This window comes from Anopheles gambiae, chromosome 2 (assembly GCF_943734735.2).
Source record: "Anopheles gambiae chromosome 2, idAnoGambNW_F1_1, whole genome shotgun sequence".
In the NCBI taxonomy this organism is placed as follows: domain Eukaryota; kingdom Metazoa; phylum Arthropoda; class Insecta; order Diptera; family Culicidae; genus Anopheles; species Anopheles gambiae.
In genome coordinates, this window is record NC_064601.1 from 55,204,317 (window position 1) to 55,229,562 (window position 25,246).

General features: G+C 42.7%; 1 protein-coding gene across 11 annotated transcripts in view; it reads left to right on the top strand.

The window, feature by feature from the left end:
- Positions 1-4,541: 4,541 nt before the first annotated feature.
- Positions 4,542-25,246, top strand: part of LOC3291023 (mushroom body large-type Kenyon cell-specific protein 1) — a 111,942-nt gene continuing 91,237 nt past the window's right edge. For 2 of the 11 annotated variants that reach the window (XM_061641638.1, XM_061641639.1), the window contains exons 1-2: positions 5,409-5,552; positions 6,844-7,499. The gene's annotated coding sequence lies outside the window, so the exon portion shown is untranslated. Of the gene's footprint in view, positions 4,611-5,408; positions 7,500-25,246 lie in introns of those variants that run through there. The other 9 variants (XM_061641640.1, XM_061641637.1, XM_061641648.1 and 6 more) reach the window with 7 other exon arrangements.

Genomic DNA, 25,246 nt, shown 5'->3' on the forward strand with positions numbered 1-25,246 from the left:
GGTTTGAGCGCTGCGACTGGAGCGTTTTCTTCCGGAGGTGAAAAAGATTCGCCTTTGCTAACAAGGCCCGTACAGGAAACGTAACGCATCCGGTGGGCTAGGCAGGATAACCGGCAGCCACGGGTGAAGGATTCGGGTTTGAAGTGTAATCAAATGTTGAGCGTACGGTTCCTTTGTATCGATAGGAAAGTGCAGCCAACAAGAAGGATAAACACGGCATTTCCAACATGCACACGTACGCACCAGAAGGACGAGCAGGCACGCGCTGCAGCAATGAGAACCATTTTCACACAGGACACGGATAGGATGTTGACGATGATGATGATGATAGCCGGGACTGGAGAATGACGCCGTCACTGTCGTCGTCGTCGTCGTCGTCGTCGTCGTAGGGAGTAACCGGGCACAACCTTTTGAAGGTGCTCATGGCGTTGGGTTATTTTTAGGTGTCGTTTGGGTTTTGGGAAGCGATCGGTTATCGTTGGTGTCGGGTCTACGGGTATGCACCTAATTGCATTAAACGGTGCAAATGAAGCGAACGATTTGGGTTCTCCGATAAGCCGTGGGGGTAATCGGTTTAGACGGGATCTGCACGTAACCCTGGAAGTGTATGTGTGCGTATGTATGCGGACGAGAGTGATTGAAGGTGTGAATAAACGGTGTTTGTACAAACGATTGGCAATGTTTTGCATGAAAACTGCTTTGATAACATGCTGGATGCTGAAAAAGAACGGGCCAGGTATTCATCGAGGTGGCAAAGTGTGGAGGCTGTGTATTTGGGAGATGTTTAATAAATTCGGGACAGGTTAGTAATGATGAACGTGGTGCCATGTGAGGGGACCAACGTGTAAGTTCAATTTTCACATGTGCATATTGTCCATACTAATAGCGGTTAGTTAAACTTTAAATTGTACGTCTGTGTTCAATTCGAGAAAACTAGTTATTACGGAACGATCAAGCCCATTCGTGCAATAACGCGTCGATCTACCGGGTAAGCCAGCACGTTAATAAATAATGAATACAAACACACACCAGCGAAGAAAAGCGTTCATTTCGTATCGAATATTTTTCGCGGTCAATTCGCTTTCTCAGGGTTACCGAAGCGCGCCGCATTGCAGATTGTGTTACTCTGGCTCTTTTCTTCCCCTAGCACCACTTCTTTCCCCGACAGTTGCACGAAACAAAAAATATTCCCCCCCCCCCCTCTGCCGTTCGCCGTCCTCACTGTCCAGCCGGCGATCGTTTGCCGCTCAAATAAATCCACAAACACATTCCGAAAGCAGACGCATTGTCCGAAATGGGACGAAAAGTTGTCCACCACAACTCTCGGTGCATTGTGCAACGTGCACCACAGAGACAGCGAAGGGGGTGAACCGTGGAGGGGGGAGGGGGGAAACGAGGAGTGCAAAACAAAAAAGAGGAACAAAAATTATACACCGCTCACGTACACTCCTCTACTAAATTCCCACAAACACATCAAGTTTTATAAATTGCAAAGGCAGAACTTGAATAGGCCCGAATTTTCGGTCTCGCTCGCACCAGTGCGCGGCAGGAGAATTTCGTGTGGAGTGTTTTTTTGTTGTTGCTGTTGTTGTTTTTGAACGCGCGACTGTTCCGGAGTGTGCTGGCTGCACAGTTGCACCGAAATGCATTCGCTTCCACCGGTTTCCCTCCTGGCCGCTGCCACGCCGATGTACGCCGGTGCAGCGCGCCGTACAGTGCTAGGCCGCCCAAGTGCAGTGGGGCGACGAGAACAAGCTGCAATTGCAACTGCATCGAGCTGCGGCGACCAGAGACCTTGAGATGCAGTTGAATGAGTACCTCCCTTCTTTAGCGGGCACAGAGTGCACCCCTTCGCCGAGGCCCCTTTGCTTGGCTTGCCGTGCGCTCACTTTGTCCCCTTTTTTGTTACCTCGCGCTTTTACTATCTGTTCGGATTCGCTCGAAGCGTTCCTTCGGTTTGCTCGTTTCGGTTCGATTCGTAGCAGAGCTGCTGTTGTCGTTGCTGCTGCTGTTGTTGTTATTGTCGTTGCTGTTGTTGCTGCTGCTGTTGCTGCTGCTGCTGCCATTGATATTATTTTAATTTTTTTGTAAGCCGTTCGACTTCCCGCACCAACCGCGGCAAATACATGTGTGCGTGTTTCGGTGATCATTTCGAGGCCGGTCAACCTATCTGGATGCGGAGTCGGAGTCGAAAAGAAGACGAACCGGCCAGGAGCTGCAGCCACGCAGACGCAGGAAGCTGGCATGGTGTTTAATATTTTCTCAAGAAATCGGCATGGTGAGAAGAAAGTACCCAGAAGTGTTTTTTTTTCGCTTTTCAAATAGTTGAAGCAAACTAGACCCAAACGAATACGCATCAGGCTTCCTATTTCTTTTTATTGCTCGTCATAAAATAAAAGAAGCTGTTTTTGCATATTTGTGCATTACGCATTTATAAGATTTGCGTGCGTATACGTGGTCTTTTGTAACCATTTATTCAGCCAGGGCTAGACTGATGAGTGTGAGCAATGCAATGTGCGGCTTAAATTTCACTTCGAGTAAGAATATTTATCGTTTGTAGTTTGATTTGGGAGTTCTTGCAATGATTACAGAATATGATAAACTTGCGTAGTTTAGAAGGGCATAATTTGTTTCTTCTCATTACTGGTTGTCTTAATGGTCATGCTTGTCAATCCGTTGTCCTTATTTCTTTAAAAACTACTTTACCGAAACGGTGATGCTATAAAAGCTGAAATAAATTAAAAAAAAAACAATGCAAACAATGCAATAAAGTTTATCTTCGGTTAAGGTACATTCAAGGTTTGCTAACAAAAGCTTACTTGCGTGTTATTCTGAATCATGTTCTGCGAATCTATTGAAGCTCAACTGCATGCGCAGCAAAACAAACGCAATCGTGTTTCTCGTACATCGCGCAACTAAATATATTGATAAGCTCCGCATTCTGATCAGGGCAAAGTAGTAAAAAAAAGCATAACAAAAAATCGCTTCCGTATTGCGGAACGCATCTCGCAACGATGGTGATCGTATCAAACAATATAAACAATAAATTTAAATATAGTTTTCTTCAGTTAAATCAACCATACTGCCAATAGCATGTAATATTATCGATTGACAAAATCATCGCATCTAACGCTCAAACTATTTGCTGAGGTTTTGAGCTATGTCAATAAGCAATTGCGATGGTCTCTGAGGCGAGATAGACTACATGCTATCTCATGTTACAGACGGGAGTGTAACATTTAACGATAAAAATTGCCTCGAGTTACCATTCCAAACAGGGGGACTGTACTAGCAGCGAACGTAAAACAGCACTCGCTGAGTAACAAAGTTGGAAGATTTTATGCTTAAAAGTTTTGCTGAAACATAGCATATCGGAATGAAGTCATAATAAATAATATTTACCGGTCCATGATTATGAAACGCACAAGTCAATCGACGACCGAATGCACTTGAACGATGCTTTAAAAAGCGATACCGTCATAATCGATCCGATTGGCACTGGGGTTAAGCGTAAATGTCTTGGCTGATAAAGTTTTTGTTCCTTGTTATTCATCATCGAAAGCCGGTTTTGTCTTCGTGTGGTGCCACCGCGACGCATTCAAATCATCACAGCTATCATCACGCTGGGCACAAAAGTGTTAGGGCACGTTGCATCTACTCACTTGTCTATGCGCTGGCTGAAGCGAGATGAAACATTACAATAAGAGCGAACAAGCGATAGAGAGAGAGATAGAGAGAGAGAGAGAGAGAGAGAGAGAGAAAGAGAGAGACAGAGGGCGAGAGACAGAGGGCGAGAAACAGATGGGGATAGTTAAAAAGGGGTGAGAGAAACAGCCTGAGCCTGTTTGAGCGAGCTGTATGGCATCGTAATGTGTGTTGAGATGCATCTCACGATGCACGTGCATTTTAGTTCGATGAGGATGCCGGTTTCTGAGAACCAGAAAATGCACTGTGCGTATACAGATGCAGCAGAGGGGTGTTGCGTATAAGTTGGTGTTGGGTCGTCCAAATGCTCAACCAGTCAATGATGATTTCCCCGCAACCCAGCACGAGAGCGCGCCACCGTATGTGCGTGGGGAAACGTTATGACCTTTTCCCGAGGGGGGCACTTGAGTTACCACTGTCGGGCGATCGCTGTGCGTGATCTTGTGTGATCGGAGAATGCACTTGATTGTGGTGGTGGTGGTGGTGTTGGTAGGTTTACATACGCCACTGGCGATGGGCTCAATGTTGACTGGGTCAGTTCGTCGCTTGAGGATGTCGTTCCATCCTTTGGGTCATCGAGCCACGTACTAAGGATAAGGAAAAGGAAGTGATAACGGAGGGCAAGGCGGAGGGCAAGTTTCCAACCCTCCTGCACAAAAAAACTAATGCTCTGCTGTTTCTGTAATGTCAAAAGAAGGCCACGTGACGCCGGTACTCGCATCGATCGTGACACTTGCCAAAACGAAACCCTTAAAGTGCATGTGTAGTGTCGACGAGCGGGGTTTATCAAGTCTCGGTTCGTCTCTCCAGGGCTCAGTCGTGCGAGCTTTTCAACACTGAAAACACTGAAAGGGCTTGATTCAGGGCCGATCATTAACCATTTTGGAGATTGTGGTTCGTTCACGGTCTGTACAATGCGGTCGCTTTGTGTGTATTGGTGCCAGTGCTTGTTGGCGCGTTTCTTGGCTGCGTTAAATCACCAGCCAGCCGCTTGACGTGCGAGAATTACAGAGGGTTGCCCAAAGGGTTGTAAGTTGGGGTACTTGGGGACAATAAAAAGTGCATCATTGTGAGTGCCTGCAAGCCAGTCAGTACGGGCACTCAGGAGCATTTACAGAATGTTTACTATTGTTCTCTTTCGTGCCAACCGATCGGTCCGTCGTGCTCTCGCTCGTCACGTACTGTCTCGTTTCGTCACGGGCTCGTTGCAGGGATGCCACTCAGCAAGATGAGTTGCACCGAGAGACGAGCGGTCGAGCTTGCTGAGATGCACGTTGGAGGGTGAGTTCGTGCAAATTGCTGCTGCTGTTGCTGTTCGATGCATCGTGCTTGGTGGTGGTGGTGTGTGTGTGTACAGAGTGGGCTTGTTTTTTTTGTTGTTCGCTTGTGTTTGACCTTACGCTAGTGCGCTGGTAGTAGGTTGCTGTAAGCACGAGTCTTGTATATTGCATGGGGCACACGGCAAAGGGGAAGGCAAAGTGGCATGGGATGGCGTCTGTAGCTGCGTCTGGAGTGGCAGCACTTCCTCCCTTACCGTGCAACCCCATTCCGACCATACTGCTGCTATCCACAAAACGAGTCAGAGAAGCTTTGTTGGTACGGAGTGGGGGAGGTGGGGCAGGAGTAAGGGAAGGTAGGGCGGAGGTAGGGCGTTCGCGACGACCGTCGACCACGACCGGGGGCAGATAGGTAAGGGTTGTCGGTTGTTGTTTCGGTTGTACGACGCTGCAGCAGCCTGCACTAAAACAGTTGTGGCGAAGTTTCCGAAACGCCGAGAAGTGTAGTGAGTGTGTTTTTTCTCGTGCGCCCGCTGCCGCCAATTTGTTGCTCTTTCGTGCAATCATTACGTGTGTTTATTGTTTCAAATTTGTGTATCTATCTGGTGCCGGGAAAAGGATCGGGACACAAACGGAGCCACCTATGCCAGCTCCAATTGTGTAGATCGCTCTCTCTCCCTCCCTTTTTATCTTCGTTCTCTCTCTCTCTTTATTTCTCTCTCTCTCTTTCTCTCTCTCTCATTTTATTTTCCTATCTTTCCTCTTTCCTATGCTCCACAAGTTTTGATTAGTAGTCGCATTTAGGTACCCATAAAAAAGAATCATCAAGAAAGTGTATTATAGGAACTAACGTTGTTAATCCTGTTTACAAACACAACCTCCAAACATACGTGAAATCAATTCTTATTCATATACTATACATGGGACAAATTTGAGCGAAATAGGCTTTCGAAACTGTACGCGAGACAAACGAAACAAGAAATAAGAAAGAAATATCGTCACTACCGCCAATGTACTTACGGTGCAGCATGCCATGGGGCCCGATTAGTGTACCGCATTCGCTTGACCGTACCGGTTGACAGTCGATTGTCAGCGTGTGTTCGCTTTCGAACCGATTCGACCAACCTGTTGTTGATGCAGTCGACGATCCAAGAGTGTGAGTGTGTGCGTGAGAGCGTGTTTGTGTTGGAGCAGTTTGTTGATGATATTGTTACCTCATCTCATCTTCTGTGTCGCCAAAGAAGAGCGTGTGCCAATTGAGTGGACGTGTGTGTGTGTGAGCAGAGTAAGAGTGTGTTAGTTAGATGTGTCGATCGTGGCTCTGTACATCCGTTTCCAGCACGCCAGGCGTGCTTCTTGCTGATATCCGTTCCGGGATATTGGTTTGTCCTTTTTCCATGATACTTTCCGTAAACGTACTCTCACGAATACACCCCAACCGGCTAGCTTGAGGGGAGAACCGTAGGGTTTGCACACCACTACAATCAGAAAGGCCGCTACAAAAGCTGCAAGCGAGTGAGTTGGGGTTTGTAGGACTCGAGAGGGAAGATTCTCCTTGAAAGAAGTGAGTGCATAGAAAGAAAAAAAAATACTTGCGCTTCTCGCTTCTACCCTCAAACGCGCACGTAGCAAGCAACAGGAGAATACTGCGTACTGCTGCGCGCCGAACACTGATCAGCTACTGGTATGGGTTGGTAAAAAAATTGAGATCAAGCAACGAGCAAACGAGCATATAAAAAAGTGTGGATCTCTTTGATGAGAGTGAGCAACAGTAATGTTTCTTATGGAAAAAATATTCTAGAATAAAGTATGCGTGCATTTGATATAATTATAACTTCTTAGCTCGTCTAATTACTTGCAGCAATATTAAAAAAATATATTTCATACAACACAAAACGCTTATACACACTGCTGGATGTTTCGGGAGGAGCAATAAAGCAAATTATTTCGGTGCCTTTGTCCACGGTTTGCCTAGTTCACTTTAAAGTGTGTATGTGTGAAGTAGTGCGTGTGTTGGTGCAGTGGCAAATATTGCGCTCCCTTGACCTCGGCCCAATGGCGCCAATGGCGGCGGGCGCGTACGACGCTGTCCACGCTGAACGTTACCCATTTTCGAAGGAGCCCAAGGCGTGCACGTTCGCGAACGGCCCAGTGATGCAGTGCACTGTTGGGCCGCCCCGAGCTGTGTGTTAGTGCAATAGTGTGGTGCAGTGCCGCGGTGTTAGTATAGCTTCTATTGCATAAGACGCGCCACACTCGATTGGAAAGAAAAGGGGAAACGCTTACACCCATGGACCTCACGGCTTGCAGTGGAAGAAGAAACTAGACAAACAGCAGGCTGCCAGCACGCTCCCAGTGGCATTTACCGGTGATCTTTGGCATCGGAACAGGTGACCGTGTGCAGGTGCAGCGGCTTGGGGGTACGCAGGAAATGCTGTCCATGCCGGACCCATCCATGACCTTCGACATTTCGTTGCCGAAGTAAGTCACCGAGCGAATTTTGCCTGCGGTATTAAAGTAAGTAGTTTAAATTGTAACACATAGATTAAGTGATTTGTTCCGTTGCTAGGATTTGAAACTGCCGGTTATTAAGGTACGCATTTTATGGAGCTACAAAAGACTTAAGCTTTAGTCAAAAAAAAAGAACAACAAAAAACAAAACTTAGTCACCTCGGTCGATCGTGTGCGGCGTATTGGTTAGCGATAGGAGAGAGTCTGAAATGAAAGGGGGCACTTTATCGCTGAAAAAGAGGTCCATCGTTAGGTTAGTTTCGTGGGGCGTGGCTAACGGGCTAGCTGCCAAATAAAAAAAGTTTAAATGCGCCCAACCAACCAACGCACGGCGGCATCACCTTCGCCGCCAACAGTGTTCGCCGGCTAAAGGCTATGATGGCTCAGTTCTACTTGAACGCACACGCAACGACGCACACAGCCACCGCTAGATGCTATAAGCACGTCAAATAGCAACGCACCACCGGTGGAGCTGAGGACGGTTTTGCTGGCCGAATTTGAATGGAGGGCACAAGGGAGCTGGAAAAAATCTAATAACACTGCCGTCCTGCTTCTTCGTGCGCGATGATGGTGGAAACGAAAGCGAACGATGACGATCACGACGGTGATTAGACGATGCTCGTCATTGTAGTAGTTTTTTTTTATTTTGGGAGATCTAATGGCGTTGAGCTGGGAAGAGGGCGAACGTAAATTACACAATCATGACATGCTTATAAAGCTAATAAACAATTAAACTCGTGGGAAACTTTTGAAACAAAGTCAACTGAAAAAGTGATTCTTCTTCGAGGCTCACTGGACATGTTTTTCAGGGGACCTTGCCGAATGGGAATCGAACCCGTTCGGCTTTGCACGCATTGGCGCTTTTATTAAGTAGAACTCTCAGAGTAAATACAAACATTGATTAATGGAATGAGAGAAACTTTAAATGTTACATATTTGCATGTGGTTTAGCTCTTGGTGTCTTCTTTTGTGGTTCTTTGAATCAATACTTTTACACTTCATTAATTGGGTTTGTAATATTCGAGATTGATTAGTGCATTACGTATTCACAAAAAATAAAATATCTCAACAATTTCTAGGTAATTTATATGATGTATTTATTTTGATTCGTGTTATTCGTAACTGAGTCTCGACCCGTTCGCGCATCGTCCACGTGGAGCTTTATTTCACTGTCATTCACGCTCTCTACAAGCAGGCCTTGGGCAACGATAGACCTTGGACGGTGCAACCCGCGTGATGGCTGCGATATGTAGCGACGAAACAAAAACGAAAGCATGAAGGGAAAAGTAGAGAGAGAAAAAAACTCGAACCGGTTGTACGATATGTGTGAGTGCATTTAGCGGTAGTAGTGTTGCGCGCCTTCCTTATCCGCTTCTACAATCATACTCCTTTGCTGCTTCCTCTGTGACGCTGTTTACTGCAGTCCTATTTCATGCATGTTAGTTTGAAATGCTCCTTTTACTCTCGACCAATGTGTCATGCAAATGGTCTACCTACTGAATGACTGAAACAGCCACAACAAAAAGAAAAAGACAGAAAATCGAACAAAAATGAACATCGATTGTTACACACAAATATGGCGACCTGTTTTCAGCGGGACATTTGATGAAAATTCGAAACACCCGTAGCTAGACTGACGCTGTAAAAATAGTTTTCCAGAACGTCCGCTCTAACTCAGCGCACAGTCAAACTCACACACATTGAATGTTCACGGTTTTGTAGTTGTTTTGTGTCGGTATCATTTTGATACGTCGACATGTTGTTATTCCGTTTTCTTTGTTGATTTTGCAGATCCTCTCACCGGGGCTGCACAGACAGCTAGCCACCCGTTGCTGCACACAATCATTTCATGACCGTTATCCTATTTGGGACAAACTAACAACGGTAGCGACAGCGCCGCCACTTCCAACTACTGGACAGTGGCGAAAGGGGAGGGGAAAAATAATTTTCCAAACCTTTTACATGGTGGACAAAACCGCATCGTTTTTATTTTTTGAAGCCCCACCCAGACTGACCTCCGAGAGTTTGAGTTTGTTATCAAAAATCAAACATTAGAGTTGTTATTTTTCTTTCCATATTCCTATCATATAAAACACATCCGCGCACATGCACACACACGTACTCCCCTAACTGCAGTCGTGCGATCGTCAGTACGTTATGGGTGGGGGGGTGCTTCAGGGCTAGATTCAGGGCATGTCAGATGGGTCATAAGGTTCGGCGAGCGGCTTCGAAGGGTATGGGAATGGTTGAATACACGCGACGGGCGGGATGGGTGAGTTGGGACAAGGAAGGACACACACGCTTATGTGCTTGGAGCGTTTGGATTATCATTGGCCCACTAGACGAAAGCTCCGAAACTGCTTTGTTACATGCCGTTGGGAGTGCGGGGAATGGAGGATTTTTAGGAACTTTCCAGAGTCATACAACGACGAGGCAGGCAGTAGGCAGGAGGCCGGTGATGATAGAGAGGGAAGCTAGATAGTAAATTAGCGAGAGCGGGCGGGCATGGAAGGGACTAGTTTTTCGAGTTGATGGCAATTAGTCGATCGCTCGTTATTTGGTCGTGGTCTGTGGTGGAAACGAGCGGAAACAAACGGCAGCGGGGAAGTGACGCACGAAGGGAATTTTCGAGCGGGTTAACGATTGATGCCGCTAGCAGCCCTGCATTGTTGGTGGTTTGGTTTCAATTGAAGGTTCCAGGCAGCGAAATGACGGCTGTGTGATGGCTGTGCACTTGATCTCGAAAAATGCACTAAACCGGTTTTTTGGTGCACCGTTTGACGCTCATACCTACTGTTCAGGACCGGATCCGTTCGGTGGTACTGCTTGCGGGGCGCACTGTTCCGAGTCGTGCTGAGGGTCGCCCGATGGGGTTAGTTGTGTTTTTCCGTTCAACTTTTCCTTCCTGTTACTTTAGAGTAAGCGGTTTAACAAACAATCTACGAGTTTTGTCGATGTCATGTGCATGAGTAATGCGCCAAGTGTCGTTAGTATCGTTGAGAAAAAATGCAATCATTATCTAAATCTTAGTCACACAATGGTTCATACTATCACACTAACTGAAAACTTTCTGATCTGATGAACTAAACTGATTTTCCATAAAATTAGGAGTCAGTAATATAAATATATCTCACTTTACTTAAAAAAATACTATTAAAGGAAAAAAAGCCTATCGCATGATACAGTCTGCTGACAGAACAACTTCTCGTCATGAGATAAAATCCTGAATAATTCGGGCGCACCCTTACGCAGGACTAACTACCCTGCTACTGGTAAATCAGTGAAATCACCAAACCTTTTAAGTGAATAAGGTAGGCCAACTACGGTTGTTGCATATAAGAAAAAGAACATGATCGTAACGTATGCATTTAGTTGACGTGACCTCGCTTGCATGCACTTCATCATAAGTTCGAAATAAAAATGGCTTCAAGTTAATTTGAATAATTTTTAATACGTATCAAAGATATAACCAAATTTTCACTTGATTAATTTTACACACGGCGTATGAGATTCAATTTACTGTACTTGTACAAGTCCTTTGTTGCTTCATGTTCGATTCCTCCCATGCTGCTGCTGCTGCTATGAGAACTAATGGTCCAAGCAAAACGGTTTAATCGAAACCACGAGCTGTTTGGGTTTGGCAGGAGTAATTGAATTTGCATGCCCCTTTTCACGCTCAGTTTTACTTGTGCCCTAATGTGCTTACACTCGGTTCCCCATTGCTTGTTTTGCTATCAAATTTTACCGACGCAGTTCAATCAACAGCACCGATAATAGTAACGATGGTAGAATATTATGTTTGGAGAAAAGCTTAATTTTATCATTGGTAATCAGTGAATTCGTGATAGAAGTGTGAGTATGCACCAAATCCGAGTTAATCGTTAGAATTACGCGTACGTTACTTTATGTACAAATTAATTTGAATCACAATAGCACTTTGGGTTGTGCAAACATCGTATGACTCTTATTCCAAAATACGCTCGGTACGATATGCTCGGGTTGCACAGCATGCAACGTGCATTTTGAGCATGGTTGACGTTATTATCAATGTTACATTTATTGTGCCAGTGTAACAAGTACTTTCAACAAAATAAATATTTGGAATGCTGTTACTTTTATAGGAAAAATTGTATTTCAAATGCCCATGGCAAGGTGTCAAGCAAAGAAGATTATTATGTTTATGTGCGTATAAGCATCTTTTTATTATAGGTTGTTGCCTATTAAGTAAAAATGGACAAATTGTCCTGAAATCTAGATGCTTTGTTGATCTGAAAAATTGATACTCTATTTCAAGTGTGAAACAAAATTTAACCAAAGAATGAGTAAGTTTTAGGCTACGTATGCTTGTCATATTTTTAATTTATTTATTTTTTATCACAAATCAAAAATTTTAATTTGAAAATTTAATGTTTTAATTAAATTGATAAGACAGTTAGACTAGTATCATAATTGACTAATCATAATAAACATTTGAGTTTGTACAAAATACATTTATTTGAAACAAAATAGTTTTATTCATATTAAGTATTTTTTTCCACGATTCAAAAACTGAATGCATACTGGTGTATATACACTGTATAAATGGACGAGGAGTAAAAATACTATTTTGCATCGGTTAAGTGCAGAGAGTAGGAATTAAAATTATGAAAAACGACGAAAACAACGTCCAAATATAAAAATCATGTTCGAATGACTTGGGAAGATGATAAAAAAGGTACAAAAAGAAGAAAAAAAGAAACCAAGAGCTAGATCACGATAGACTGAAAAAAACAATAACGCTGCTGTAGGGTATGATTGAAATGGAACGAGAAGGTGAAAATGAGAAACATCCCCACGGAGTTGCCAAGCAAGGGGAAGGAAAATATGCAGAAAAGAAAAAAATGAGAAAAATAACCCAAAAATGCATGCAGAGGAGTAACCAACCCAGGCGGCAGGCGATGGTTTGATCTTAACAGCAGCAAAATAAGGATGCAGCAATGCACTAGCTCTGTGGATGTGGAAGATAACAAGCGCAGGAATGCACGGTGGTGAGGTGGAGGAAAGACGGGAGGCCGAAGAGGGTGAGAAAAAATGAACTTAAATTATATTAAAAATTCTCGTCTCATCTTGCGAGTGGTCCTTTTTTTGTGCCCTGCAGCACACTTTTCATTTTCCATCGTCTAACCCCCTAACCACTGGACTATCTATCTCCTCAGTAACAGCCATTCGGCCAGTAGAGAGTCCGCCGAACTGACGGCATTGGATGTCACGCAGAAAGCCACGCGCAAAGCAGAAGAAAAACGGGAGAAAAAATGGTAATGCAGAAAGATTCGCGGTAGTGGTGGCAGCGGTGGTCGTTTCTTGAGCGCAGCTTTTTTTGTGTCTGCCTTAATGCTGTTTTCCATTTTCGCTATTAAGGATCTTCAGCCGGAATGGGAATGGAGGTTTTCTGGGTAGTTCACAAACTGTTGGAACTGTTTTTTTTTGCATGTGAAAAATACACTATCTAAGAGCGGGAGAAAAAAGCAGTCCAAATCCTTACAGTGGACGGCGAAGGAAGCCGAAGCTGTCAAAATGGGTGTAGCTCGCGGTGGACAGGAAAAACTAAAAAAGAAAGGAAGTCCAAAGTAAGGCAAAAACAACACCTCGGAAAGAAAGAATTAATTTCCTCTCGTGGTGGTGCATCCCGTGGGTGTCTTTCCGCGGCTACACATTCATATTTGAGGGCCTGTGAGAGTGGTACTGAGTGCAGTGCATAGGATGGGGCTTTTTTGTTTTTTGTTGATGCAATCGCCCCGCTAGCTTCGTTTCAATTCCCCTCAAAACGTTACCAGTGTAACGAGCTCCAGAGGAAGCTGAAACGGGAAAGCGTTGCAACCGGAGGAGGGCTCTGATGATGTTTTGCTGCTCTTATTTTTTTTTCAGCGGTAGCCTTCGGCTGCGTGGTCATAGAAGAGTGGATGGAATTGAACAGGGTAGAATGGGGAAGGTTTCAGGACGGGCGATGTAAAAAAAAATATCACGTCTTTTTCCCTTCACCTCTTCGTTAGGGTGGCAGCGGGGGATTCAAATGACTTCCTGCAACGGGGTTGCATGGGACAAACTAAAATCTCTTTCGAGAGAGAGAGAGAGAGAAAGAGAGAGAGAGAGAGAGAGAGAGAGAAAGAGAAAGAGAGAGAGAGAGGTGTCAGCTGAAACGTGTGGCGAAAAAAAAGCTGGAATGGAAAATAAGGATCGAGAAGATGAAGAAAAAGCAAGATAAAAAGTCCAGAGACAATAGTGTGCAATAGTAGTAGCAGTAAAAAAGAGTGGGAAAGAGAGAGAGAGAGAGAAATAAAGAGTGGAAAAAATAAAAATAAAATCTAGGATGGACGGTGGCCATCGTTGTGTGAAGATGGATGCGTACTTTGTGTTGGCTACGTGCTATGGTAGTCAGTAGCGACCCATTTACTTATTTTAACGAATAATTTTTATTGGAGTCAACGCGTAAGGTTTACCGAATCTATATCGGAATTTTGCTACACAATTAAGGAAATGTAACCAGTTTGGTAGAGCTGCGAAAGTGTCTTTTATGTTTCTTTCTTTGCTTAACTAAATGTCTTTATTATTTACGCCTTCATTTGGCTAATTAATGGCTCACGAGAGGAGCTTCTATTGTTAAACTATCAGTTCTGTTCAAAATCAGCCGAATGATGGATGATGGTTGTTTGAAAATATAATTTTAACCCTTTAATTCTATGATTTACAGCTTATCATCAGACGTGTGTACAAACGACGAAACGTATTCAACCAAAACCGCCAATAGCATTGGCGCCTTAAATTGTGTATCAGTTTTGGGCTCGGGAATGAAATTCAAAACCTGTGCTTATTTTTAACATACACAAAAATCGTTTCTTGCTAGAATAATTCAGCTTCGTGTGTGCGTGTTTCACGAACTGAATGAAAAAAATCGATAGTGCTGCATGTATTTGCTAGCTCAATGCATGCACATATGCAACTGGCCTGGCGTACGGCGATGGAAGAGGGATGAAGAGCGAGCAGCAAACGTCGCCCGACCGATCACCGCCTAAAATGAAGCAAACGAAGCTAATGCGGACATTGGCGAACGGTGTTGAGCAGCGTCAAAAAGTGTTGAATAATTCACACGAGTTTGGAACACCTTTTGGGACGGCCCGATGTCTGGAGCGTTGTAACCGAAGAGAGGGGCTTGCAGTGCAGCGCGCACGGGTGTCACGGCCTCTACTAACAGATTGCATGCCACCTCAATGCTAGCAGGAAGCGTTTTTCGTCGGGACACTTTGTCTGGTTGCTTCAGTTCGGGGGAGCGTTTGATTGGTTCAGCACCGAAGAAAGAAGAAACAGTAACGTAGAGATGCACGATGGTTAGGTGCGATGGGGAGTTTAGTCTGGTCTCTTAATACCTGTGTGAGGCAAATTCGTTAGATCCTTCCGGTGCACAGATTTCATTCCACGCTGCGAAAGCTGCCGTCGAGTTGTTTGAAGGCGTTTGACAAAATTTGCGCGCGGACATCGCATCGGAGCTTAGTTCGTTTGCATTTCGACAGCTTGCTCGCTGGCATGCAGCTGCATCTGTTTGTCCCAGTTACATTTTGGAACAGGCGGCGATGGGCCGATAACGCAACAGGGCGCCCCACTAACGACAAAGCCTGGTCCAAAAATCTTGCCGCGAATCTACAAGCAGGGGAGAATTTTAAATTCGGCCTGAACATTGCGATGCATTCGGCTGCTTGACATTATTGTTGAATACCTACTGCACAGAAGGTGGTGGTTTGTATGGCTGATTAAGGGCATGAGATTGGCACACAATCTGCATCTGCACGGTGAATTATCGATTGATGCAAAAAAAAAATGTACGCTTATGTAAAGAAATTGTTATGATACAATAGTGTTTTCTTCCACATTAGCAATCATACATCAATCATAACGTTTTTCGACCATACAGTAGCTGGTTGCTATATTTCTGATCGATATTTTTCATTACTCTTCCAGACGGCGTTATCGATCGATTTTTACAAAGTTCGGTTAATTTTCTCCATTCTTTTGTGTTCATTCGATGGAGGGAAGTACTTTTGACGAAATAGAAGTATATGGGGAAGAGGACAAACTCATCCAGGAGAAAAAAACAAGCCATCCAAGGCCAGCGCCGAACCGAAACCCATTAGAACAAAGACTTCCTCATCGCGCTGTCTTGGACAATTTTGCTTTTCGCATACCCGAAATTTTCATCCAACCATCATCCCCTACCTTCCGCCACTGAAAGCCGTTGGGAGTGGTATATTGTGCTAGCGAAGATTTTTTTTTTGTCTCCTCAGGAATAGATTTTTTTTCATTCGTTCTCTAGCACTCCCTTGCACCGTGTACCGTGGTGCGTTTTGTGGAGATGGGCGAAAGATGAAAAACGTTCCCTATCGTGCTGGATTGGGACGAAAGTAGTAGTGTTGAAAGTAATCTTGTTTTTTCGTTGGAATATTTCCGACGCTGCATGATATTTTCAGCACGCTATCAGAAGGTGTGTTTTTTCGGCATCAGAGCGTATTTTTTTAGGTGCATTTTTTCCTTCATTCTTTATGCAGCTGGTACACAGCGAGTGAACTATGGTTAGGGAATGGTCTTTCGTTTGCAAAATTTTCCATTTCTCTCATTTCCCTGGTGCAATGGTGTCTTCGTACCGACGTGGTTCCGGTTCTATGGGTGGCGCATTTTAATTTTCAATTTGTTTTCGAGCACCACCAACCCGTCGTCGTTGTTCGCTGGGTGCACGGTTTCCTCCTGGTTTGTCCATCGATTGAATAAATTCCCATTTGCACCTTATATTACGAAAGAGATAGAGAGAGAGAGAGAGAGAGAGAGAGAGATAAAGAGAAAGAGAAAGAGAGAGAGAGAGGGGGAGTGGGATAATGGGAATGGGAAGATGCAGATGGAAGGAAAACAAAATCTCACCTCACGATGAAGAATCGGTACTTCGTGACAATTTTTGTCTCCTTCGGATGACGAGCATTTGCTTCCCTCAAGAGTTGCCAGGTTTTTTTTATTCATCCATCTAAAGCTCATCAACTAGGTTTGTTTTTTTTTATGTATGGGTTGTATATTTTTGTATTGTTATCAAAACATTTCGTGGTTTGGTATTTTTAAAATTGTTTGCATGTACATTAAATATTTTATGATGTGACGTGTTTTTGACATCAGTGCCACGTTGAGTTTGTAGTTTCAGTGTTTAAATCTACCATAAAATTAAAATTTATGTAGTTTATAGATATATCCATCCTTTTAATGCCTGTGGTAAAGTTAGTGGTGGGACTTATCCTGATTACCTTGCTATGGGGTACGATTAGGATTGAGTTGAAGTTATACATTGGTTTTCCCAAAATGGATTAAAATTGGATCACATACGGTAGTGTTACTAAAAATGTTTAACTACTAAAACTGCTTTACTGAAAAACTGACCAAATGTGACTAGTAGGTTTGTGTAAAAATAATGGTGGTATATACACATTTGATTAAAACTCATCTTGGGTTACACAGAGTGAAACCATTTAGGAACAGGTATAGCCTTACTCCTATCGATGCGCATTAAAATAGCTATTCGTTAATCATCAAATCACTTTACCAATGACTACTATTACCTCGTCATAAAAATCATCGTCTACGTTTTTGGACCGTTTCTCCTAATTAAAAATAATAAAAATTATCTTCTTCATCACCATTGTTAGTCATCTCGATAGTGGGATGCTTGTAAGCGTGTTTTTTTTCATGAATCCCTTTGATTTGAATGAGAAATTGACACGTGTGAGGTGATTTTTTTGATTTTGTTATAAATACCTTTATTCTTGTAAAACAGGTAGGAGTAATTTTGTCGACGGTGTTAATACAGAGACATTATGTAAAGTTCTTATTTCAAAACTAAACTAAATTGAGATTGAAGCTAACGTAATTCAACTGACGCTTTTGGCTTGTTTGCCAAGAAAATAAAGGTTAAAATAATGTTGGTTGCCAAAATATTTATTTTATTTCACATACACTGATTATACATACAAAAAAAATCGATTGAAGGGTTTACGGGATTTCCCATTCAGTTACTCTTTCCCCCCCCCCCCCCAGCAAAGGACCGGCTGTTGCTCAAGCTCTCAAAACATGGTATGAGTGATTGAAACGTTCGGTTATTTTCCGCTAGCAAACAGATTTAATTATCTGCGCCATTTTTTAGCGATGCGTGGTAGCTGGAATACAGCGCGATTCGCTGTACGATCGTTTAGCAACGCTTCATGATCGTTCTCGCGCAGTACAGGGGCACTTTGCTTCCCACCGTCTTGCTATAGATCTCACAAGGGGAATGATTTGTGTATGAATTTTGCCGTTTGAAAGCAGTGGCTATGAAGATACTGAAATTTTTTATAACTCCAGGTAATCATGTATTGCCCGATCTTTACTCTTTACTCTTTACGATATTGTCGCGGTGATATATATTTTTTAACATAATTAGTGATCATGACGATGACGGAAAAATGATTATGCAATGAAAGCAAAAATAGGTTAAACGTTGGTGAGATGTGATGAGTAGTACATTAGTGATTGATTTCACACCTGCCTTTCAAATGTTGTACCGCAGTTGTACTTTGCACTTTGAAGTGAGTGATGGTGACTGTGTATACCTACATTGATAGCAACATGCACGTACTTCGCGTGCAAAAATGTGCAAATCAAAACATGAACAGTTGCAGAGAATAAAGTTGCGGTTCTGCTAAACGAGCAGCGATTCTTCTCCAGAACAAAGACAACCAAACATCCACGGCAACCCCAAAACGAACCCACGTGTTGATTCGCATTGTTCGCTGGCAGTCAGGGGTGATTGCGATTTTATTTGTTTTGTTTTAGACGCATATAAACTGACTAGGTTACAGTGTTCACCAGTAAACCAGCCGGCCAACAAATGCTCGCAGGTCAGTATGGACTTGCACATGGATGATGCACACATTTAGAATGCATCGCAAGTAACGGGTGAAAGCGTAGCAGTCACATCGCGAAAAAGCGAGTAGCTATAGAATAGAATGCAAAAGAAAGTGCAAAAAATTAGGATGCATGAATTAGACAAAAGAAGTGCTATGGTAATGCACAACGCACGGCATGCGCATCATACAGGGGGTATATTGGGCCAGTAATTGAAACGAGTATAAAAACTAGAATCAACTAATCTCGTACGGCCGCGTGCCGAAAGGAAATACTGGCAGAGAGAGAAAGAGAGAGAGAGAGAGAGAGAGAGAGGTAGAGAGAGAGAGAGAGAGAGAGAGAGGAACAGACCTATAGAATAGAAAATAATCAGACCGCATACGCATCGCATCCAAAAGTGCATCGTAGCACATAGCACCTCGTTTTTCTCCTCCTCTGTTACCCGCCGCCAGAAGCACGAATTAGGCTTGAACAAATGCAACATCATCAAGCCAAAGCATGTTTTCTCGGGCGGCTGGTGATGGCGGTGCACCGAATACTGGAGGTAAAATTTAATTTGCTTCGTTGATCAGAGCGGGTGTGAAGATTTCCCAGTCGCTTGCAGTTGCAGATTATTTTGCAGCTCAGAATTGTTTTTTGTTGTTTAGTGTACGTATGCCTGTGCGTGTTTGTGTATATGTGTATATGCTTTCGCTGGAAGTTAGAGGTTTAGGTGTATTTTTTGTTTGTTTGTTTGTTCTTTTTTTGGTTGCCAATCAAATGAAAAGGTGCTGTGTACACGTGAGATTTGTACCTTGAATGTTAATTATATTTCCAGTCGGTTGTTGGATGTGCATTCAGCAGCAATCACGTTACTACAATTCAACCTTAGACGGAAGAGGCAAGAGGCAGAATATATATAAAATAACTAAACAAACATTTATGTATGTAAAATTGAAATACAAAGTAATTTTGGTTTTGTAAATTCATTAATGTAACATCATGTAAATCTTCATATGATCAACGGTACATTACGTATGAAAGTTATGTGTTTATTGAATCTATTTGTATATAATTTTTATCGTAACATCTAAAACTATCAACATAACCAAATCGCTAAAAAATAGAATTAAGATTACTTTACTTGTTTCACTGATATGACCGATCGTTTGGATCGCTGAGGTTTACAGGGGGGTTTTGAGAAAAAATGAGAGGAAGCTTGTTTCAAGTGAAGGTCATCCTGTTTGATGCATTCATAGCTAGCAAAAAACACGAATACTAAGCTAGAGCGAGACGCATTGCTTTCAAAATCGGTACGAGAAATTCGTGTAGAATATTCATTATTGAAAGGAATTTAATTGTTCCAGCAAGTTTTCACGTTGCACAATTGATACGCAAAAAAACCTGTGAGCCAGTACGTTTTTAAGTGATATACACTACACCATGAGTGACTCTCTCCCTCTTCTAAATTGCATATTGGACGTGTGACGAAGACCGAATACATTTGTCGACTGCCTGGTGGCACTGTTGGACGAGGTATATTTGTATATATATCTGTGTGTGTGTGTATGCGTGTATATGGGGTTGCGAATTTATTTGGTTTTCTAATCAGTTTTAACTATAAAAAGGACAGCAAGTCGAGAGACACGCGAGAGAGTTGCAATTCGAATGTTCAAACCATATTTCAAGCGAATCGTTGTTGAGACGGTGGTTTTTTGTGAGTGAGCGTACAAACGAATGCTCCGAGATATTTGCTGTCGATGGTATTGGAATATTTCAATGCTGAAAAATTTGATGTAATTGGAATAATTATTAACAGTGTTTTTTTATTTATTTTAGAATAAATAATTAAACCCTGACTAACGTTCATTCCGCCATGTGGTAATAATTTTCGTGTAATGGTTTGAGTTTTCTCTAATCAATAAGAAACAGTATATAAGTTTGTTATTGTACTGATCCTTATCAAACGCATAAATATGACAAGTAGTACGCGAAACGTAGCAAACAACTTGCCTTTAGGCAGCAACCACTGGAGCAGCCGAGTAGTTGATGCCTTCGTTTCGGTTGTTTTCGGTGCACTTATCAACCTACATTGATGAGGCGAATCACTCTTATTAGGGGCACGCACACTCCTTCAACCAACAAAGCACACATATGGCACTACTCGCTCGAGCGCTTTAAAGTGGACGACTGAGGTGGCGGTGCAGATGCAGGTTGCAGTGGATGCACTATTTGTCGTAACGGCAACTCGTACCATGCGTGGTGGTATAACTATGAGAGACAGTGTGTGTGTGTGCGTGTGTGTGTGTGTGTGTGTGTGTGTGTGCTTGTGCTGCTCAGCGCCGCCTTTTTGGTTCGTTTTTGGAACCGCACGTTGGGTGGTGCAACGTGACTTAGATTTCACTGTGACCGTAGCTGTTTTGGAGCGGTTTTTATTAGTGCACCGCGTCATTTTGGGTATTTTCCACTGGGTGGCTTGTTGTGTCATCTGATTGTAGGGGGTTAGTGATAGGTTTTGCGTTTTTTTATGAGCACTATTTTAACAAAATAATATATTTGAAGTATGTGACTGCACAGTTTAATGAAACTTGAATGAAATTAGTAATGTATAAACAGTTATATGTATATTATTGCTTTTCAGAAGTTGCTCGAAACCTAAATGTTTAATCAAATTTAAATGATATTAAGCATTATTTATTCAAAACAAGTCGGCATTTCGTACAGTTAACTAAAACATTGGTGCTGTTGTAAAAACCGTACCATGTAAAAAACCGTTTATAGATTCTTTGCAAAAATAACTTGAATTGAAATGAAGGGGCATGTCAGTTAGTGGGCACATTTAATTTGATTATATATTTTCACCCTAGCCAGTGGCGGATTGCGGGTTGCAACTATAATCTTATCTGTGCATTTCCCTCCTCACCTCAGTTTCTTTTGCTCCCTCTCCTAGTCAAAGCGTCCCAGGGACGGAAGAAAGTGGCCAACCGTTTTGCAGGCAGATTGCGTCAATGTTTGCAATTATCAGTGTTATTGTTAGCGTTTAGTTTTGGTCCCCCGTTGCACATAAACACACATACAAATAGCATGAGCTGCATACATCAGACCAGGGCCGGAAAGTAACGTTCTGAAATAGTGTACAATTTTCGCTCCGTATCAACTATCAGTCAAGAAGGGCTTACATGTTTTATGGTACGAAATTTAAACGTGAATTGTGACGCCTTGGGTTTTGCGATACGAGCGCCCAGCACAGCTAGCTGCTTTTAGGCCACTGGTGTGAGCTATAATTAGGAATGGCGTTATAAAATAATTTCTTTCATGGGATAATTTGACCTTTTTAGGTTTATATATTTTGATACCAGACAGGAAATGCATACATTCAGGTAAAAGTTAAGCTTGTAATGGAAATTATAAATTATGTTTTAATTAATAGTGTTCAAATTTAATAGTATCATCGAGGGTAACTAACATGTTGCTGGTACTTCCCGTTTTTTTAAGTTTTGAAAGTTTTTGATATGAGCAAACATTAAAATAATACTCTAACTACAATTTATAAATTACATTTGTATCTGCCGCAAAAAATGCTTAAAACTAAACTTATATAAATAAAATATAGCAGCATCAAACTTAAGATTTCGTTGACGTACTCAAGCAAGTTGCTGGTATAGTTTAAAGTCGAGTAGAATTTTTCTTTGTTTTTCTATTTTTTGTCCTTCGCGAGTACGCTCACTAATGCAAATGGCTCATGACAGCTCGTTTACCAGATTCCACTAAAAACCGCTCCACTACGAGAAGGAGGCAAACGTCCCATAAGCAAAAGCGGCAAATGTCGCAAAAAATGCACAAGTGACTTTTTTCCAATTAAAATGGGGCGAATTATTTATTTTAGTAACACCAGTGCCAGCGTCAACCGATCCACCAAACCAAGTAGATGGAGTCGTTCGAGTTCGCCCAGCCCGCCAGTGAGCTTAGTAGCTCGGATAGTATGTACAAGTCCGTCTGGCAGTTTTGCGACTCCTTTTGTCTTCCCTGAATCTTCCCTGCGCTCACTAACGCACATCACACACCCACACATACATATACACTGAAACTTTCCCCGTTTTGGATTTGTTTTATGCTCTTTTTTTGCTTCCGGCCAGTTTCGGACAGTAGTCTGGCCAAGAGGAGGGCGACTGAGAATTCAAACCCGAAAGCGCCCGAGAGAGAATGACCAAAGTGGACTGGTCATCGTGAGTGTTTTGTTCTATGCCCTCTTTTCCTAGTGCAGTGTTTCGAGTGTTTCTATTGTATCTTCTTTTTTCTTCATCCTTACGAAGGCAACGTTGAGCACGGTCAGATAGTGGTATATGCTTTAGCCATGACGGTGCTTATGTGTTTGTGTATTTACACTCGTTGAGGTCTTTTCTACTCCACAGTCGACCATCGACCAGGGAGTAGCAATTGGAAATGACGTACATGCTGAAGAGTTAAGTTGAAAAGGGCATCTTTCGCAAAATTTTGGCGAATATTTCCGTCTGTACTTCCGCAAAGTTTGTTGAACAAATTATGTAACCATATATATCTCTTAGTTTTGTATTTTAACATATACAATATTTTTGCAAAATGCTTAAAGTGTTAAGCTTAAGCAGCGGTTTTATTATGCTAAAGTAAGAAAAAAATATACAATCATGGTATCAAATGCTTAGTTTGGATTATCATATGTCAAAATAAATCTCATAGTGTGTTTAAATTAATGGAAACGCTTGTTTTGAATACGTGTACGAGTAGGGTGTGTTGAAAAAGGGTTTTTGATCATCATAAAAACTGCAAAACTGCACTCCAAATCTACCCTCAACCCTAACATTGTTGATCGAGCCATCCGGCCACCATGCGTTCCATCTCAAGGTTATGCTTGCCGTTTCATGATGCTCACGATTAAGATATCCACCGGGTAGGACAAGCGAACTTGAAACGAAAAGCAAAGAGGAAAATTTAAAAGGAGCGCTCGCGAATAAGCCGGACTGGGACGGCTCAGCGATACCTGACAAAAGTCATCGATCGGGTACGACACCTATCGGGACTAATTTCCGTCGCCTGCTTCTGTCACTTCTGTCGTTTCAATCGATTTGAACCAGCTTCTAGGTCCCACTTTGGTCGTCGATGTCGACGACGCGAGATAACGGGCGCGTCTCTTTGAGCATCGCAGACACGACGCTGAACATGGCCGATGATGGTGCAAGCAAACCCACGTTGATACCATCTTTCATCGTTAATGGAATCCTGCTTGCTTCATCTCGTTCATGCAACCGAGTCCCGAGATGGCGACCGCTTCCATGCACTTGATCTGTTCATGCACAGAATGGCCTGATGCCCAATCTTGAAGGGAGTTCTGGAACCTAAAGGCTACCGAACTGAATGTGTTCCGTCTTCGTTAGTTGATGGTGGTGGAGCTGTGGCGGTGTGCGAAAACCCATCTTTCCTACCGTCTTATGCTGGGGCTCGGGACTTGGGAATCGATTTTGCCTGTTCCCCACTTTCGAGCACGATCTCTTGTGTTAAACGTAAAGGGGTGCAGCAAGAGACAGGCTAAATAGTTTAATCGTTGGTTGTCTTACGATCGCGCCACCATCGATGTGTGGTAGAAGAATGGAGAAAACTGGTCTTAACCGAATCAGATTGAATCTATCAATTGTAAGCTTTGTTGTTGCTCGTGCCATGGCGACTGTACGTTGGTACGTTGGGTGCTCGTATATTGTCTCTTATTTGTATGTGTCTTTTGCTTACTTCTGGTGCTGTTGAGCAAACTATTAAGCATTTTTGTTAAAACTTCTGTTGGATTCGTTGAAGCTGAAAAAGGTCGTAATCGGTTTTCCAAAAGCTGATTATTGTACTTACGATAATAGTAGCATAGGATTAGAAATAATGAAAAAAATCAAAAGAGAGAAAGGAAGAGAAAGATAAAGAGAGAGAGAGAAAGATAGAGAGAAAGAGAAAGAGAGAGAATACAAACGAATTGCGTAAATCTACCACATTTTAACAAGCAGCTGCTGCTACACAGGCGATTGTACATAATTTGATCGATATAAAATAAATCCATTACTAAATAGCACATTTTTATCTACCATCTGAGCTGCAACCCCTTCGTGCACTTTAAGTTGGTTGTTTAAACCTTCCAATGTGCGTCCATATATTTTTTTCTTCTCCTTTCTTAAGTGTCTATCGTGTCTCCAAACACACTTATCGATGGGGACAAACCTACAGTGAATACAGAGTTACATTTTCCATTCCATATCGTTGAATGATTTCGGGAAAACAGACACAGATGTTACTAAATAAAAAATACATCATACTATGAATTGTAAGTAAGTACATCGGCGTGTTTCGAGCAAAAACTAAATTTTGGGTAGATAGAGCCATCGTTAAGAAAGCAACAGTTACGGGAATATTGAAATAGTTAACTCAATTAAACTATTTCAATATTCCCGTAACTGTTGCTGTCTTAACGATGGCTCCATCTACCCAAAATTTAGTTTTTGCTCGAAACCCGTCGTTGTACTTACTTACAATTCATAGTATGAATGCACTCACAAAAAGCATCAGTGGGGGGACAACCTGTTCTCTGTTCCAAGCCGTAGGCATAATAGTAGAAATGTATCCACGCGGCGAGCCTGCGGTGTAGTGTGCAGCGGTGGTCTATCGCGCGTTGGAACAACATCGCGATCCATAAGGTGACCAATAAATTAGCATACACTTGTCCCGCTGGTAGGTTGTGTGCGGCGAGCGTGTGCGGGAAGGCAGATCGCGCCTTGTGATTGTGCACGAATTATGTGCAGTGTAACGATTCGTTGTGGACG